General features: G+C 35.7%; 1 long non-coding RNA gene across 1 annotated transcript; it reads right to left on the bottom strand.

The window, feature by feature from the left end:
• Positions 1-495: 495 nt before the first annotated feature.
• Positions 496-11,293, bottom strand: LOC116554488. The gene is made up of 3 exons (XR_004270213.1): positions 11,178-11,293; positions 7,724-7,725; positions 496-508 (listed from the first exon to the last, which is right to left on the bottom strand). It is a non-coding gene; the product is annotated as an uncharacterized LOC116554488 (long non-coding RNA).
• Between the last annotated feature and the right edge of the window lie 841 nt (positions 11,294-12,134).

The following is a 12,134-nucleotide window of genomic DNA, read 5'->3' as shown; positions in this document are numbered from 1 at the left end:
TATTATTTTTATTTCACTGGGGTCCTTGAATAATTTCTCAGTTAAATGTGGAATTCAAATAAACTCTTTAAAAAAGAGTTGGGTTTGATGGAATTTGCTGTGCTGCATTTGGAATCTCAAATCTGTGTTCAATGCTTCCTTGAAGAAAAGATGGCTATATTCTATGTTTTGTCATTATAGGAGACAAGTTCTCTAGATGATCTTCAACAAAGACCTGACTCTTAACAAATTTAATAAACAACTAACAGTAAGAAGAGGGTGATGTCCTACTGCATCACTTTGGTGCTCTGAGTCAAACAAAAATACTATAGGGCTTGGGATAAGGATATCTGGTTCACCGTCACTGTAAACCACAAAAAAATTTACCTTATGATCTCTGCACTTTATTTTTCACATGTATTAAGCAAGGACTATTCCATCCCTACAAAGCTCACAGATTGTTATGATAACAATCAGAAAACTGATTTCAAACTATTTGAAAGCAAAATGAGCATTTCTGAGAAATAGTCTGAAATAAGGAAAATAATATTAGCAGCAATTTAAAGAGGAAGCCAACACCACGAGTGCATTTTAAATCTTTTATAGAAAGATCTTCACAGCAGGTCATCTTTGTGATATAGTGCTATGATTAGCTCCTAAATAATCTCTTCACAAACCAAAACCGAAAAACAGAAGCTCTACATATTTCCTCAATCCCTCAATATGCTCTGTATACAGGCATGTTTTTGGTATCAAAATTTAATCACAATCTAGTGAAAACATAGGCTCTGGAAATTGTACACAAACTAAAGATACCCACCACGACAGAGAAAGTAGAACAAAACAGTACCCAAGGGACAACAGTTGGGGTAGTTGATGAATTCATCCCCCTATACATTTATTTACCATTGTTACTGTTTATTTGTAAATTAAATGTCCCGATTGATCAAGCATACAGGTCATTCAGATTTACCTCAATTGATTAGAACGTGTTTCCTGAGAAGCCAGAATTAAAAGTTAAAGACACTAAGTATCAGATGGCTTTTCACTATTCCATAGCCTGGGGAGATCAGGAAAATACCAGCATCAACTTTAAGGAAGGAGGTAAAATCAAAACCTGCCAGTTCTGGTCCATGGCATGTACAGAGTTTAAAGCAGGATGATACAGCATAAAACCTCTCATTCTTTCCACTCTACTCATTTACTTTACATATGTCTTCACAGGCTCTTTTTCAGGTTTATATCCCAATTATATTCTGAATAATTGTCCTTGAAAGATATAAGCTCTCTTTATTTTCTATGCTTTAACCAACTCATTCAGTGCTGACTGAAATTATGTTACCTGATCTTATATAATTTTTATTAGGATAAATGTATAATATGTATATGTGTATATATACATATAAAGCTTATATATTTCTGTGTGTATGTATCTATACTGAATATCATATATGACATAATATATATACTTATTTTATATGTCTTTCATTCTGTCTATATATTTACCATTATAATTGAAAGTAAATACGTGTATAGATACGAAACCAATAAATTGATAATCACATATGTATCAATTTAAAGACTTAAACATAAGACCTAACACTATAAAAACCCTAGAAGAAAATCTAGGCAAAACCATTCAGGACAAAGGCATAGGCAAGGACTTCATGACAAAAACACCAAAAGCATTGGCAACAAAAGCCAAAATAGACAAATGGGACCTAATCAAACTCCACAGCTTCTGCACAGCAAAAGAAACAGTCATTAGAGTGAATTGGCAGCCAACAGAATGGGAAAACAATTTTGCAATCTACCCATCTGACAAAGGGCTGACATCCAGAATCTACAAAGAACTAAAACAGATTTACAAGAAAAAAACAAGCCCATTCAAAAGTAGGTGAAGGATATGAACAGACACTTTACAAAAGAAGACATATGTGAGACCAACAAACATATGAGAAAATGCTCATCATAACTGGTCATTAGAGAAATGCAAATCAAAACTACATTGAGATAGCATCTCACACCAGTTAGAATGGTGATCATTAAAAATTCTGGAGACAACAGATGCTGGAAAGGATGTGGAGAAATAGGAACACTTTTACACTGTTGGTGGGAGTGTAAATTAGTTCAAACATTGTGGAAGACAGTGTGGTGATTCCTCAAGGACCTAAAAATAGAAATTCTGTTTGACCCAGCAATCCCATTATTGGGTATATATCCAAAGGATTATAAATCATTTTACTATAAAGACACATGCACACGAATGTTCATTGCAGCATTATTTACAATAGCAAAACCTGGAACCAACCCAAATGTCCATCGATGATAGACTGGACAGGGAAAATGTGGCACATATACACCATGGAATATTATGCAGCCATCAAAAACGATGAGTTTGTGTCCTTTGTAGGGACATGGATGAACCTGGAAATCATCATTCTCAGCAAACTGACACAAGAACAGAAAATCAAACACCGCATGTTCTCACTCATAGGTGTGTGTTGAACATTGAGAACACATGGACACAGGGAGGGGAGCATCACACAGTGGGGTCTGTGGGGGGAAAATAGGGGAGGGACAATGGGGGCTGGGATATTTGGGGAGAGATAGCATGGGGAGAAATGCCAGCTATAGGTGATGGGGAGGAAGGCAGCAAATCACACTGCCATGTGTGTACCTATGCAACAATCTTGCATGTTCTTCACATGTACCCCAAAACCTAAAATGCAATTTTAAATAAATAAATAAATAGTCTCAACCTATGTGGAGAGAGAATTCTCCATGGGCCTTTCAAAAAAATATATCTTACAGATACAATAGGCTTTATAAATGAAAATATACTCTGTAATTTTATCTTTTGATTTTTTTCCCTAACATTTATATTAAAAATAAGTTGCTTTTGAATAGGAAATTATTAACCCATTATCTTTGGTAAAGAAAAATATTTCTTTAATATCCCCAGCCTATAGAACTTGTTTTGTATAGGTGTATGCATATGTGTGTGTGTTTCAATATATAAATATGTATTCATTGGATTCATTGGCCCTGCTATAGACAGACATTCTCATTACAAGATATCTGTTATGTTTTCACAAAGAATTTCTCATCACCAGTTATATCCAAACCTTCTTAAATCTTCTGCCATTATATGTTCTCAGAGGACTTTTTTCCATCCCTTTCTTGCTGGTATTGAACCAAATAAGTAATGATTCTTCTCAGTGACTCATTGAAAATATAATTATTAAGCCTGATCTTCATGCCAGATAATATTCTATGTAAACATGTCCAAACTGTTGCTTCTTATTTATTTCTATGTAAGCTTCTAGAGGTTTGGAAGTGATTTGTCTCCTTTATTATCTCTGGTCTTTTGAGCACGCATTTTCCTAAAATCCTTCCTCAGACAGATTTTTGTGATTTGTCTAAGTTCATTGGCTGATTTCCTTTCACTTCTTAGAAGGTTCTTCAAAATGTTTTATAAATGAAGCAGTATTTATTATCAATGAAAACAGTGAGTTAATTGTCACATGCATTTTTTTTTTTTGGTTATTACTTTAAACATATTATTGGTTTGAATGTACTGTGTGCACATTGTAGGTAATTTGGAAAATACAGAGAAAGAAAATTTAAGCTTCCATGTAACCAGGACTAAGAAATACCAACTGTTAACATTTTTGCAAATTTTCTGATCTGTTTCAATGTCCATAATAGAATAGTCTAAGGATTCTAAAGGTGGAGGACGGCAATGGCTCTGACCAGCAGGCAACACAAAGTTAAGTGTTGCTCCTGGAGAACTTAACTGCATTCTCCTCCAGTAGTGTGTCCAGGGGTGTGAATCTTGGGGAACAAACATAGAACCACAGGTCAGCATATTTCATGACCACTTTGGGGATTTATCTAATAGGGGTATCCTAGGTAATATGGGACACTGTATTAGAAAGAGTCTAAGAGGAGTAGAAAGACAGAAATCAGAGTCTGAGGGGAGAACAGGAGCAGCCTCTTGAAGTAGAGTGAGCTTGGGAGTCAAAATCAGAGGGTCCCACCCAGAATCCTCTATAGAAACCAAAAGTGTTCCCACGTAAAAATGTTCCTGCCTTAATTAGCAGCAAACCCCAAAGAATACAAAGACAAGGCAGATGGTGAAAATGTGCTACCTGGCTTTTCTGCTTTCTTCCCCATACTCTAAAACCAGAAAGCTCTGGAGCAAAGGAATTAATGAACTAAGACCAGACCTAGTTGGGAAGTCTGGCTTAGTGATCTCTCCTTTGAATGAAAATCAGATAATAAATAATGGACTCTAATTTTCTAATCAACAATATATAAATTAAAATTTAGTTTTTTATTACTTATGAGTGACAAGAAAAAAATAGGGGGGTCCTGTCTTTCTTTCAGTGTTTTTATCCAGAGGAAGTTTCTCTCTCTCAATAAATTCTGGAGTGACGGTGATGACAAAATCAATAGCTTTCCTGATTGTATGCAAAACTCAAGCTTTTGTAACATACTAGTTGCAAATACATATATCAATACTTACCTTAATTGAAAGTTAGTTATAACTATAGACATAACTTACAGGACTAAGAGTTACCATATACCTATCCAATTTTTCATCTCCGGCTATATACAAACCTTTTTAAATCTTCTGCCTTTGTATGTTCTCAGAAGACTTATTTCCATCCCTTAGTTCCTTTTGTATAAAGGTATGTTGGGTTTCTAATGAACATTATATATACATGCACATACACACACATATATATACATATATACATTTATAATTTTAAAATGTATAGCATGACATTTTATGATAATCTCTTCTTCAAATATTGGTAAAAATTTATCTACAGTCATCACATGATAGAACATAAAAATAAAAGCAATATTTGTTTTAATACCAACAATCCTTCAAATGTGGTATAAGGACAAGAAGTTATAGTTTCTGCTTGTTGTGTTAGTTATGTTCTTTAAGTTGCATGGAACTTAACATGTTCAGGATTTACCCAGTATTAACATGTTCAAGATCTACTCATTATTGACATGGAGTTTATTTTCCTGTACTTGGATCTGGAAAACAAGTGTAACTTCATAAAATGTTTTCCTTTTTATTATAAAGTTGTATCTTCTATTAGTAGTATCCTGTACCCTTAAATATAAAGCAAGTTGATGACAATTGACTTTAATGCAGGAATTCAAACCCAAGTGAAAAGGCTGTGTTTGAATTGAGTACATCACAGATTTAGAGCTACATATTGTAAAATGTTACCTGTGCCTAGGTAGCCTGATAGTCCTTAAGTGCCAGGCTCTCTAATAGGAGGTAATCAGAAACCAGTAATTGTTAGACACAAGGCAACCTGGGGACCATAACGTTGGAGCAGCCTGGGATAATACCTTATGTCCCTAGTCTTTGCCATTCTTCAATACCTAGTGAGACCAAGCTATTCTCCTCTGTACTGGTTAGGAATGAGGGTAGGCAGCTATAAACAGGGGCCTCAAAACACTCACTTAAAAACATCTGAGTATATAAAGAGAGATATCTTCATATAAGAATCTACTTTTTTTGCAATCAGAAATATGAAGGTGGGTGGATTCTGGCTTTGGGTTAGAAGATTTTTAAACATGAGAGATTGGGTTTGTACAATGGTTTTGACCTTCCACTCTCAAAAACAGCTGAAGGCACTTAAGCCTTCACACTCACATTCCAGGCAAGAGGCAAAAAAAAAAAAAAAAAAGGAAATGAGACTGGGTTGTGGGATGTGGGGTAGGCTCAGCTCCCTTATAGGATGTGTTCTTCCAGGCCCTTGGTCCCTCACTCACCCAAGAATGGGGGACAGGACCCCACTGGGCACAGTAAGCTCATATGAGTAAATATCAGACCCCAAAGAGTTTTGCAGAAAGTGATTTATTTAGGCAGAGAGAGAGAGAGAGAGAGAGAGAGAGAGAGAGAGAGAGAGAGAGAGCGCTCCCATGCTGTCATGAGAGGGGATCCAGAAATGGAGTCCGCACTATGAGAGAGAAGGGGACTTTTAACCTGGGAGTTATTCCTGCCCCATTCGTTTTTTGTCCTATGAAAGGAGTTCCTTTAAACTTCCACTGGAGTGATTGATCTTTGATCTTTTCTAAACAAAGGAAGCTCACCTGGGCAGTCTACCTTCCTGTGTGAAAGTTAAACAAAGACCTCTAAGCTCCTGGATGGAGACGTGAAAGAAGGCAGGTTGGGCGTATTGCTGGAAAGTTCTTGCCTTTGAAACCACATGCCCTGTGGACCCACGGAGAGAATACATTCCCTCGGAAGGACAAAGAATTTTCTAAGAACCCCCACCCTCCTACTGTGTTAATGTCATATTGTCCGCATACATCTTGAAAGAAAACTGGTAAACAGGACTTTTTAACTGGACAAATTGCTGCCTCCAATAATTTTGTGTGATGGTAGTGGTGGTGGTGGTGGTGGTGGTGAGGGTTCTCTTAGAAAAAAGAAGGAGAGAATGGCAATGATAAGATATTTACTATTCTTGTCCATTCAGCTAGGCCTACTGGAAGGCCCTGGTGTGGTAGCCACAACTACTCCCATAGTATGGTCTGTCGATTCCCAACTTTATTACTCTACTTGGTACAGAAAAGCACCAACCCTCATCTGGGTGTGGTGGCTCATGCCTCCCAGCAATTTGGGAGGGCAAAGTGGGTGGATCACCTGAGGTCAGGAGTTTGAGACCAGCCTGGCCAACATGGTGACACCCTATCTCAACTAAAAAATATAAAAATTAGCAGAGCCCAGTGGCAGGTGCCTGTAATCCTAACTACTCAGGAAGCTGAGGCTGGAGAATTGCTTGAACCCGGGAAGCAGAGGTTTCAGTGAGCCGAGATTGTGCCAGTGCACTCTAGCCTGAGAGAGAGAGCAAGACTTCATCTCAAGAAAAAAAAAAAAAAAGAAAGGAAAAGCACCAACTCTCCATGGCACTGCTATCCTGGAGGCTCCCATTTCTTCACTAATGGCTCAAGGAAAGGCAGGAGGCAACAACCAAGCTTGGAATTTTTTATCCATACCCTTTGCATTCACATAAATATCTCCATTAAAATGTCCACGCATTTAGGGGACAAAGTCTTTTCTTAGTTGAAAGCTCGAAATACATATGCTGATCTAATATTCTCCATTAATGACTTATAAAGTTAATAGAATAAGAAAGAGTTCAGAATTTCAGAGCACATCTTTACTGAAGTAAAATTTAGTAGCATTCAAGATCTCTTAAGCAAAGCAATAGTGTAGTGACATGCTAACTTGTCATCTTTCTGAAACCTGTGTACATTGCTCTCTATTTTAGCCAGCTCTATCTTTTCACCAATTGTGGGTGATTCAGTGCCTCTATAGTTTTTAAAAAAATTATCTCTATCTCTTTCTCCTTCATATTCTTTACAATATTTCAGCATTTTATACACTATATTCATGTTAATGTAGTATTTTATGATATGCCAACAAGCTGATATACAACATAACCTGAAATCTATAGGCAACATTTTGACTATGATTCTCTATAGAGATTCATAATTCACATTTTTACTTTAAACATTTTGAGAAGGCTTGTAGTTTGAAAAAAAGTCAATGTAATTTATCCCAGCATTTTCCATATTTGTGTTATGATGCAATCATTTTTATTGTCTGTGAAGACCATGTGAAAAGTTTCATGGAAGGCAGTTGATTTAAAGTTCATTCTACTTTAAGGTTCATGCTTATTTGTACCTTCCATTTTCATATGACATCTATACCTGTTAAATTTAATATTAATCTACTAGTTTAATTTCTTCCTGTGTATTTTAAGAGAAAAATCCAGTAAGACAGCTGCACAGCCTATCAGAGGGTTATCTTTTTGTCCATACTCCAATCAATTATTGTTTGAGTGATGGAGCTTCACATTAGAAATTACGGTAACCTATGTATTAGACATTTCTTGAGGGAGACAGCTTCACAGGGGACTTGGGGAGAGTGTTGCATTCATTCAGCGGATCATTTACACACTCTGATATTCCCAATAAATATGAGGCCACAGTTCTCATGATGCTTTCCTATGAAAAGCCAGTCAGATTTTTGAGAAGAAATTGAATGAACTGTCACAGACATTTCTCAATAAAATGAGGAGAAAAGTGTAACTGTAGTCCGCATAAAAATTACATGTAGATTTACTAAGCTTTGGGGTCCTCTTGGTTGAAATGCATTTCTGAAGGGAAAAAAATCAATATTAAACTACATTTGATATATTTCTTTGCTAAAAGCCACAACTTCCAGTATTCTAGAGAGGAATGATTTATAACTATTACATCCAACAAAATGTTCTTTTTGGCCCTGAAATCTGATAATTTGGTTTTACATGGTGACCGTGCTTCGAGAAATAAAACTCCTGTCCATCACCATTATTATTATCAAGGATAGCCTGAGAATTGCTGTAGAAAGCATAGCACATTTTCACTGGTTTACTTATGTGTGATAATTTCAGAGTTTTGGAACTGTGTTAGCTACAAAAAAAGAAAAAGTAAGACCTTAAAGCTGTTTTAGTAGAAATAAGCAGAGAACCTTGGTTTTCTATCATTGGAGCACTTTCTAGGTGTACTCTGTATAATATATTTCCTTTTGGCCTTGCAAATGTATTTTTGAATCTATTAGCCCAAGCACATTTTCACTGCCTTGCAGCTGTTTTATCAGCCTGCCTCTCTCGCCTACCAGAGCCTGATGCAGATTGCAAGTGAAAGACAGGGAATAAGAATATAGCACTCATTTTCAATTTTTAATTCCTTTTTCAGGGTGTGAGGGGTTTCTCTCTGGATAGGTTTTGTCACATGGTTGCATATGGATATCTTGAACCAAAAAGGCACTCTGTTAGACAGATATTCTACTATGAGAAATCTAGTACCTTCAAGGCCTCATACAAGAATCAGTAAGAAATCTAGAATTGGCTGCAAAATGAATGGGTAATTCTTCTTATACTACCATATACTACTATATAACAGCCTTGGTAGCCCATGCAGTGGTGAGCTGCAGCTGCCAAGAAAGATATATAATGATTTTGCTTCAGACATTGGATCTCTTTCGTATTTTTCCTAATAGGAGAATCAGTTTTAATTCATATTACAATTAGTAAGTAACTCTCCTTCAACAACAGGAGATTATAGTATCTTTCTTATTCCAGCTGAACCAAAGAACTGTCCTACCTTGGGTACAAAACCCAGAAAATTAACCCCACAGAGAATGAAGAGGTCAGTTACAAAGAGAGTAGATGTAATAGATAAGCACATGGGGATACAGCTTCTCAAGTAACTAAGTTGACTGAGAGTTGGTAGAACACGTTGAAGAGAACTGATGTATTTTAAAATATTATTGATAAAGAATCATACTTAAATAAACATTAAAAAGATCACATGAGCAAAGGTGGAAACTCTATTCAAGAATTAATGAATAGTCCAATACAGATATACCTTGTTTTATTGCACTTTATTGTACTATGTAGATACTGTGTTTTTAACATACTGAAATTGCGTGGCAATACCTCCTTGAGAAAGTCTACTAGTGCCATTTCTCTAACAGTGTATGCTTACTTCCTATTTATCACATTCTGGTAATTCTCACAATGCTTTAATTTTTTTCACTGTTATTGTATCTGTTATGATGATCTGTGATCAGTGATCTTTGATTTTACTACTGTAATTAATTTGCATTGCCACAGGCTGCACCCATATAATATGGCAAACTTAGTGTATAATCTATAAATGTTCTCTGTGTTCTGACTGCTCCACCAACCAGCCATTCTCTGTATCCCTCTCCTCAGTATACCCCTTCCCTGAGACACAATAATACTAAAATTAAGCCAAGTAATAAATCTAAAATAGACTCTAAGTGTTCAAGTAAGAGTTTCAAGGTCTCATTTAAAATCAAAAGCTAGAAATGATTAAGTGTAGTGAAGGGATGTTGAAAACTCAGATAGGCTGAAAGCTAGGCCTCTTGTTCCAAACACATAGGTAAACTGTGAATGCAAAAAAAAAAAAAAGTTATTGAAGGAAATTAAAAGTGCTACTCTATTGAACACACATAATGATAAGAAAGTGTAATCATCTCATTGCTTATATAGAGAAAGTTTTAGTGAACCGAGTAGAAGATTAAACCAACCACAACCTTCCTTTAAATGAAAGTCTAATCCAGAGCAAGGCTCTAACTCTCTTCAATACTTTGAAATCTGAGAGAAGTGAGGAAGCTTCAGAAGAAAAGTGTGAAGCTAGTAGAAGTGGGTTTATGAGGTATAAGAAAAGAAACCCATCTTCATAATATAAATTTGCAAGATGAAACAGCAAGATTTGATGTAGAATTTGAAGCAAGTTATCTAGAAGATCTGGCTAAGATGTTCAATGAAGGTGGCTAAACAAGAGTCTGTCAATGACACAAATCAACATTATGTAGGAAAAAAATGCCATGTCAGATTTTCATAGCTGGAGAGGACAACTCAATGCCTGTCTTCAAAGCTTCAGAGGGAAGACTGACCTCTTGTTAGGGGCTAATGCGGCTGGTGACTTGAAGTTTTATCCAATGGCCATTTACCATTATTTACCATTCCAAGAATCCTAGAGCCCCTAAGAATGATACTAAATATACTCTGCTTGTCTTCTCCAAGTTGAACAGCAAAGCTTGGATGACAGCTCATATGTTTTGCAGTATTGTTTACCGAATATTTTAAGCCCACTGTTGAAACCAACTGCTTAGAAAGAAAGATTTCATTCTGAATGTTAGTGTTATTGGCAGTGTACCTACTCACGCAAGAGCTCTGATGGGAATGTACAAGGAGATTAACTATTTTTTTCTTTTCATGCCTGCTAACTAAACTTCCATTTGCAGCCCATAGATCAAGGAGTCATTTCAACTTTCTAGTCTTATTATTTAAGGAATATATTCCTTAAGGATATAGCTGCCATAAATAGAATATTAAATTAAATTAATTTAAATTAAATAGTTTGAGCTTCGCCTGATGTATCTGAGCTAAGTAATTGAAAACCTCCTGGAAAAGGTTCAACATTCTAGATGCCATTAAGAACATTCATGATTCATGAGAGGTCCAAATATCAACATTAACAGGAGTTAGAAAGAAGTTAATTGCAACCCTCATAAATAGTTTGAAAAGCTCAAGTGTCAGTGGGAGAAGATTCTATAGATGTAGTGGAAATAGCAAATGAACTAGCAGTAGAGCCTGAAGATGAGGCTGAATTGCTACAATCTCATGCAGAACTTGAATGAATGAGAAGTTGTTTCTTATGGATAAGCCAAGAAAGTGTTTTTTTGAGATAAAATCTACTCCTGGTGATGTTGTGAACATTGTTGAAATGACAGTAAAATATTGAGAATATCATATAAACGTAGCTGATAAAGCAGTAGTAGAATTTGAGAGGATTGGCTCCAATTTTGAAAGAAGTTCTGTCATAGGTAAAATGGTACCAAACATTATCCCCTGCTACAGAGAATTATTTTCTGAAAGGAGGAGTTAGTTAATACAGGAAATGTCATTGTTGTCTTCAGAAATTGTCTTAACTACCCCAGCCTTCAGCAAGCACCGCACTGATCAGTCAGCAGCTGTCAGCATCAAGTCAATAATCTCAAGCAGAAAAAGAGACCATGACTGGCTTAAAGGTTCACATGATTATAGAAACTTTTTAGCAAAAAAAAATTTTAATTAAGGTATATACATTAATTTTTAGACATGACAAATATTCTACTATAAAGCATAAACAGCTTTTATGTACATTCAGAAATCAAAAAAGTTTGGCTAACTTTATTGTGATTTTCTTGCTATTGCAGTTGTCTGGAACTTAGCCTCCTCTATCTCCAAGTTATGTCTGTATTATAGAATGACATCCTGACATATAGTGCATGAGTTAAGAAAAGTACAGAACATGGACCTATATCAAGAAAACTTGGATAACACAAATTGATAAATAATTCAGAATAAAACAAAAAAAAAATACATTCCTTTAGAATCTCATTTTAAAGATTTATCCCAATTCCAAATAAAGAAGTGTTGATAAATTTATATCAAATTTAAGGTAACTCAATATTCATTATATGTAATTTTATTTCAGAGTGTGCCTTCAGTCAGTTTTATTTATTTATGCATATATGTATGCATGGTATGTATGTA

Source organism: Sapajus apella, unplaced genomic scaffold (assembly GCF_009761245.1).
Source record: "Sapajus apella isolate SASKATOON/1434 unplaced genomic scaffold, GSC_monkey_1.0 scaffold14, whole genome shotgun sequence".
NCBI lineage: Eukaryota > Metazoa > Chordata > Mammalia > Primates > Cebidae > Sapajus > Sapajus apella.
This window is presented reverse-complemented; position numbering and strand designations above follow the sequence as displayed.